Raw genomic sequence first — 6,182 nt, 5'->3', positions numbered from 1 at the left:
GCGAGTGATTAAAGGCTTTAATAACCTTAAATGTCAGGTACGTCTCTACACACTGGTGGGCCGGATCCAAAGCTGGTATGGAGAGGGGAGACTTGGGCTGCCAGCCTTTATTGGGAATCTTATGGGAAGGAGTTGGCATGTCGGAGGCGGGCCAGCCTGGACAGTTGAGTGAGGTCACATCCTGCACTACCGTGTTCCACCACACCCACGTTAAGTCATTCTTCTTGGTGACATAGGTGAGGTTTGTGTGCCCAGCAGGGGCCAGATCTGAGTCAACAAGAGTCTGGGGTCATGGAGTGCTCCGAGAGGGATCGGGCTCATATTTTCGTCTTTGAAGGATCCAGGTGTAATTTCTATGACAATCCCGCCATTCATTCCCTGTGTTTAAAACGCATCTCATGGGGTGGAGGATGGATGGGTTCTGGATCCAGTTGTGTATCTCCATGTCCCTTAACTAATTGTATGAACATCTGTGTTGGTTCTGTTCAGGGATCGGACATCTCCAGATGGTGAAGTGTCAGCGAACGGGGTTGGGTTGGTGCTGGAATAAAATTTCCATGACCTTTAATGTAAGCAGGTATCTTGCATCTACAGAGGCAGTGAAAGGGCCACGAACAGTGAGAAAGCAGCTTTACCTCGCCTTATGGCATCAAGCATTTCTTTCACAACTCTGTCCAACAGGAAGGGATTGTCGAAGTTTTCAGTCCTCAGAGCATCATCTCTCACTGCAACACATTCTTACCCACAACAACCTTGTAAATATTAAACAGCTGGTTACAACCTGAGCATCAGCAATTGGTGAATTAATTCCAAACCGACGCAGGATTTCAGTGAAGAACATTTCCTACCTGCCCTCCCGATGGGCTCCCTCCTGAAATAAATCACGGATATGAATTGATTGAGACGGACCATCGATACCACAGCAGCAAAATCCTAACCACCTGCTGAACACCCCAATTTCCAATGTCCACTGACATACAGGCAGAAAAAGGGTGTAGCAGAAGGGATCCAGAACCATCAGAAACAATCCTTTACCTTTAGAAATATCATGATGTCCTTTTCATCCATCCGTTCCTGTAACCTTGAGAGTTCCTGCTGAATAGAATTTAAATTTTCTTGAATCTGTCGAAGATTCTCCTGCATTGGACTGACAACCCTCTCTTCCTCTTCCCTGAGTTATTTAAGCATGTACTGCTCTTTCTCCATGAGATCCTTGTGCAGTTGAACAAATTGGGATGTGATGTGGGACTGAAGGTTATCTGCCTGATCCTGAAATGAGGAGAGAAGATTCATGAACCGCGTTAAGATGTTGCATTTCCCATCGACTTAAGTGACTCTCACACATGCTTGCTATCTCCCACCCAATTCACATCTCTCTCACACAATCAGAAGGCTGGTTACAGCAGCCAATTATCCGTCCAACCAGGCTGTCTGTGGGAAGTTACGAACACGGTGGTCACTGAGACCACCAACAAAGTCCACACAGGCAGCTCCAGAGGTCACAGACGAGCCCACGTCACTGGATCTGCAACCCCTCAGCAGGACTGACTCCCACACTGTGATGTCAAGCAGAGTGCGGAGAAAACATTCCCACGACCACCAGACAAATCCTGCAGAGGAATCCCTTAACCGCACCCCAGAAATCTTCTCCTTCTGTCACTGCTCTATTTCGAGCATTGCCGATTTCCTTTCTGTGAGGCATTGTGCGGAAGATTTAATCTGAACCTGGGAATCAGAGCAAAAATTCTGAACTTTACGTTTTTATTTAAATATAGACATAAAGCACGGTAACAGGCCCTTCGGCCCACAAGCCGGTGCTGCCTGTGATGGAATATTTGGGAGATAAATTGGTAAAATTAGAGTAGGTTACATACATACACACATTTTAAAACAGCTCTTATTTGAAATACTGAAGAATTCCTACTCCTCTTTTCTTCTTTCTTCTTTGGCTTGGCTTCGCGGACGAAGATTTATGGAGGGGGTAAAAGTCCACGTCAGTTGCAGGCTCGTTTGTGGCTGACAAGTCCGATGCGGGACAGGCAGACACGGTTGCAACGGCTGCAGGGGAAAATTGGTTGGTTGGGGTTGGGTGTTGGGTTTTTCCTCCTTTGCCTTTTGTCAGTGAGGTGGGCTCTGCGGTCTTCTTCAAAGGAGGTTGCTGCCCGCCAAACTGTGAGGCGCCAAGATGCACGGTTTGAGGCGATATCAGCCCACTGGCGGTGGTCAATGTGGCAGGCACCAAGAGATTTCTTTAGGCAGTCCTTGTACCTTTTCTTTGGTGCACCTCTGTCACGGTGGCCAGTGGAGAGCTCGCCATATAACACGATCTTGGGAAGGCGATGGTCCTCCATTCTGGAGATGTGACCCACCCAGCGCAGCTGGATCTTCAGCAGCGTGGACTCGATGCTGTCGACCTCTGCCATCTCGAGTACTTCGACGTTAGGGATGAAAGCGCTCCAATGGATGTTGAGGATGGAGCGGAGATAACGCTGGTGGAAGCGTTCTAGGAGCCGTGGGTAATGCCGGTAGAAGACCCATGATTCGGAGCCGAACAGGAGTGTGGGTATGACAACGGCTCTGTATACGCTTATCTTTGTGAGGTTTTTCAGTTAGTTGTTTTTCCAGACTCTTTTGTGTAGTCTTCCAAAGGCGCTATTTGCCTTGGCGAGTCTGTTGTCTATCTCATTGTCGATCCTTGCATCTGATGAAATGGTGCAGCCGAGATAGGTAAACTGGTTGACCGTTTTGAATTCAGTGTGCCCGATGGAGATGTGGGGGGGGCTGGTGGTCATGGTGGGGAGCTGGCTGATGGAGGACCTCAGTTTTCTTCAGGCTGACTTCCAGGCCAAACATTTTGGCAGTTTCCGCAAAGCAGGACGTCAAGCGCTGAAGAGCTGGCTCTGAATGGGCAACTAAAGCGGCATCGTCTGCAAAGAGTAGTTCACGGACAAGTTTCTCTTGTGTCTTGGTGTGAGCTTGCAGGCGCCTCAGATTGAAGAGACTGCCATCCGTGCGGTACCGGATGTAAACAGCGTCTTCATTGTTGGGGTCTTTCATGGCTTGGTTCAGCATCATGCTGAAGAAGATTGAAAAGAGGGTTGGTGCGAGAACACAGCCTTGCTTCACGCCATTGTTAATGGAGAAGGAACCGTGAGCAGGAAAGGGCTTTGGAAAATACTAGAGCGCATCGGATGTCCCCCAAAGTTCCTCAACATGATTATCCAACTGCACGAAAACCAACAAGGTCGGGTCAGATACAGCAATGAACTCTCTGAACCCTTCTCCAAATTCCTACTCCTTTTCTTTTTTTCTTTCTTTGGCTTGGCTTCGCGGACGAAGATTTATGGAGGGGGTAAAAAAAGTCCACGTCAGCTGCAGGCTCGTTTGTGGCTGACCAGTCCGATGCGGGACAGGCAGACACGATTGCAGCGGTTGCAAGGGAAAATTGGTTGGTTGGGGTTGGGTGTTGGGTTTTTCCTCCTTTGCCTTTTGTCAGTGAGGTGGGCTCTGCGGTCTTCTTCAAAGGAGGCTGCTGCCCGCCAAACTGTGAGGCGCCAAGATGCACGGTTTGAGGCGTTATCAGCCCACTGGCGGTGGTCAATGTGGCAGGCACCAAGAGATTTCTTTAGGCAGTCCTTGTACCTTTTCTTTGGTGCACCTCTGTCACGGTGGCCAGTGGAGAGCTCGCCATATAATACGATCTTGGGAAGGCGATGGTCCTCCATTCTGGAGACGTGACCCATCCAGCGCAGCTGGATCTTCAGCAGCGTGGACTCGATGCTGTCGACCTCTGCCATCTCGAGTACCTCGACGTTAGGGGTGTGAGCGCTCCAATGGATGTTGAGGATGGAGCGGAGACAACGCTGGTGGAAGCGTTCTAGGAGCCATAGGTGGTGCCGGTAGAGGACCCATGATTCGGAGCCGAACAGGAGTGTGGGTATGACAACGGCTCTGTATACGCTTATCTTTGTGAGGTTTTTCAGTTGGTTGTTTTTCCAGACTCTTTTGTGTAGTCTTCCAAAGGCGCTATTTGCCTTGGCGAGTCTGTTGTCTATCTCATTGTCGATCCTTGCATCTGATGAAATGGTGCAGCCGAGATAGGTAAACTGGTTGACCGTTTTGAATTCAGTGTGCCCGATGGAGATGTGGGGGGGGCTGGTGGTCATGGTGGGGAGCTGGCTGATGGAGGACCTCAGTTTTCTTCAGGCTGACTTCCAGCCCAAACATTTTGGCAGTTTCCGCAAAGCAGGACGTCAAGCGCTGAAGAGCTGGCTCTGAATGGGCAACTAAAGCGGCATCATCTGCAAAGAGTAGTTCACGGACAAGTTTCTCTTGTGTCTTGGTGTGAGCTTGCAGGCGCCTCAGATTGAAGAGACTGCCATCCGTGCGGTACCGGATGTAAACAGCGTCTTAAGACAGTGATTATTGCTAAGGACAATAAATTGGGTGGGAAAGCAAATTATGCAGAGGATATAGAGTCTGCAGGGGGATATAGTGAGTGGGCAAGGGTCTGGCAGATGGAGGACAATGTAACAAATGTGGGGTCATCCCTTTCAGAAGGAAAAGTGGAAGATCCATTTATTATTTCAATGGTAAGGGATTGCAGGACACTGCTGTGCAGAAGGACTTGAGCATGAATCGGGAATCAGAACCATCCACCGAAGGTTTAGAGTTGAACAGGAACTCCGGGGGGGGGGGGGGGGGACTGGGGACCATGGAAGATGGAGCAGGAACCAGGGGCGAAGCGGGATGGGGGCCACGGGGAGCGGGGACTGAGGAAGGAGTGGGCAGCAGGGACCAGGGAGCGAGAGTTCATCCCCCACCCCTCCCCCAACTCCTTTGGGAGATGCTGTACCTTCCCCGAACCCCTCACTCACCGGACACCGCCTTGGTCGGGGCCCGCTGCAAACGCGGAGCCACACTCGAGCTGAACTTGTCCGACAAGAGTACTAAAGTTTTGAAAACGTGGCAAGTTTTCAAACCGGCGTGCTCGAAAGCCCCGCCACATCTGACCCCCAAACAGCTGCCTGAGATAAGGAGCAGAGCACGCAGGCGTCCCAGTCCAAGAGACGGTCTCTGGCAGAGGAAGCTGTAGCAGTGGGGGGGAGGGAGTTACCCGGCCCCCAACAACACTCGAACCGCTGCACTTGTGCCCCAGGCGGAGACACACGGACCCTGATATGCCCCAAAGTCAAACGCCAGACCGTCTGGCCTGAAACCAGGCGCCTGACCCCCCCTGACTGCATTCCTCTGAGGTCCGCACTCTAGGCGGCCGCCTCGTTCGCCGAATGGTGCCGTTCCACTCACCTTGCGCTAGGAGGAGTGCGCTGGCTTTGTCGGGGGGGTGCAATGGAGGTTCACCAGGTTGATTGGGGTGGGTTGGCCTATGAGATGAGATGGGTCAGAACTTGCTGGAATCCAGAAGAATGAAAGGCAAGGATAAGATAGAGATAGATTGGCGGGGGAGACGAGAACTAGGGGGCTACGGCCTCAAGACCCAGAGCAGATTTAAGACAGAGATGAGGAGGAACTGTTTTTCCCGGTGGGGGAAATCTGTGGGAAACAGTGGAAGCGACCCCAGTAAATGTATTTAGGACCAGGTTGGGTAGATTTTTACACAGTGGGGGAAATTAAGGGATGGGTGGTGGGGGAAAGGCAGGTGGGTGGAGATGAGCCCAAGTCAGATCAGTGAAGGGCAGACCAGGGCTCGACGGGCCGGATGGCCTCGTCCTGTTCCTTGTGTTGCCTGGACAGGAGGGCCCGAGTTCTAGGGACCGGCTGTGCCTTTAATCCTGCCGGGCAGGAGGCCGAGGGAGGACCAAACCCCAGTCCGAGCCCGGCCTTAAGGACCCGCCAACCCCCTCCAGCGCGAGTCGTTGGTTGGCACGGTTGGCAGGAGGGGAGGTTGGCGCGAGCCGTTGGCCCGGACGACGGTCGGCGGGAGGGGAGGTGGGCGCATGGAGACGGCGGGGCTGCGGCCGTAGCGCACCGACAGGACCCGGGGCCGTCACCCACCCTCAGGTACCCCGGAGTTGGGGGGAGGGGACCTGGGTGATTCTACCCCGGGGAACGGGGGTCTTGTGGCGGAGGGGAACGGAACCGCTTGTCCCCGCTCCCGGTTCATTCTCAACCCCTCATGGACTCCAATAATGGCTGTCCCCTGTTAGGAGGAAGGGGCGGGG

General features: G+C 52.5%; 1 long non-coding RNA gene across 4 annotated transcripts; it reads right to left on the bottom strand.

Moving 5' to 3' along the window:
• Nucleotides 1-6,182, bottom strand: LOC138754713 (uncharacterized). Of its 4 annotated transcripts, none has more exons than XR_011351897.1 (3): nucleotides 6,062-6,181; nucleotides 5,308-5,384; nucleotides 1-1,269 (listed from the first exon to the last, which is right to left on the bottom strand). It is a non-coding gene; the product is annotated as an uncharacterized lncRNA (long non-coding RNA). The 4 variants fall into 4 exon arrangements; XR_011351898.1 differs by having other exon boundaries at nucleotides 1-752; nucleotides 849-1,269; nucleotides 5,308-6,176; XR_011351896.1 differs by having other exon boundaries at nucleotides 1-871; nucleotides 1,036-1,269; nucleotides 5,308-6,172.

Source organism: Narcine bancroftii, chromosome 2 (assembly GCF_036971445.1).
Source record: "Narcine bancroftii isolate sNarBan1 chromosome 2, sNarBan1.hap1, whole genome shotgun sequence".
NCBI lineage: Eukaryota > Metazoa > Chordata > Chondrichthyes > Torpediniformes > Narcinidae > Narcine > Narcine bancroftii.
The sequence above is the reverse complement of the archived record's forward strand: the minus strand, read 5'-3'. Positions and strand labels throughout refer to the sequence as shown.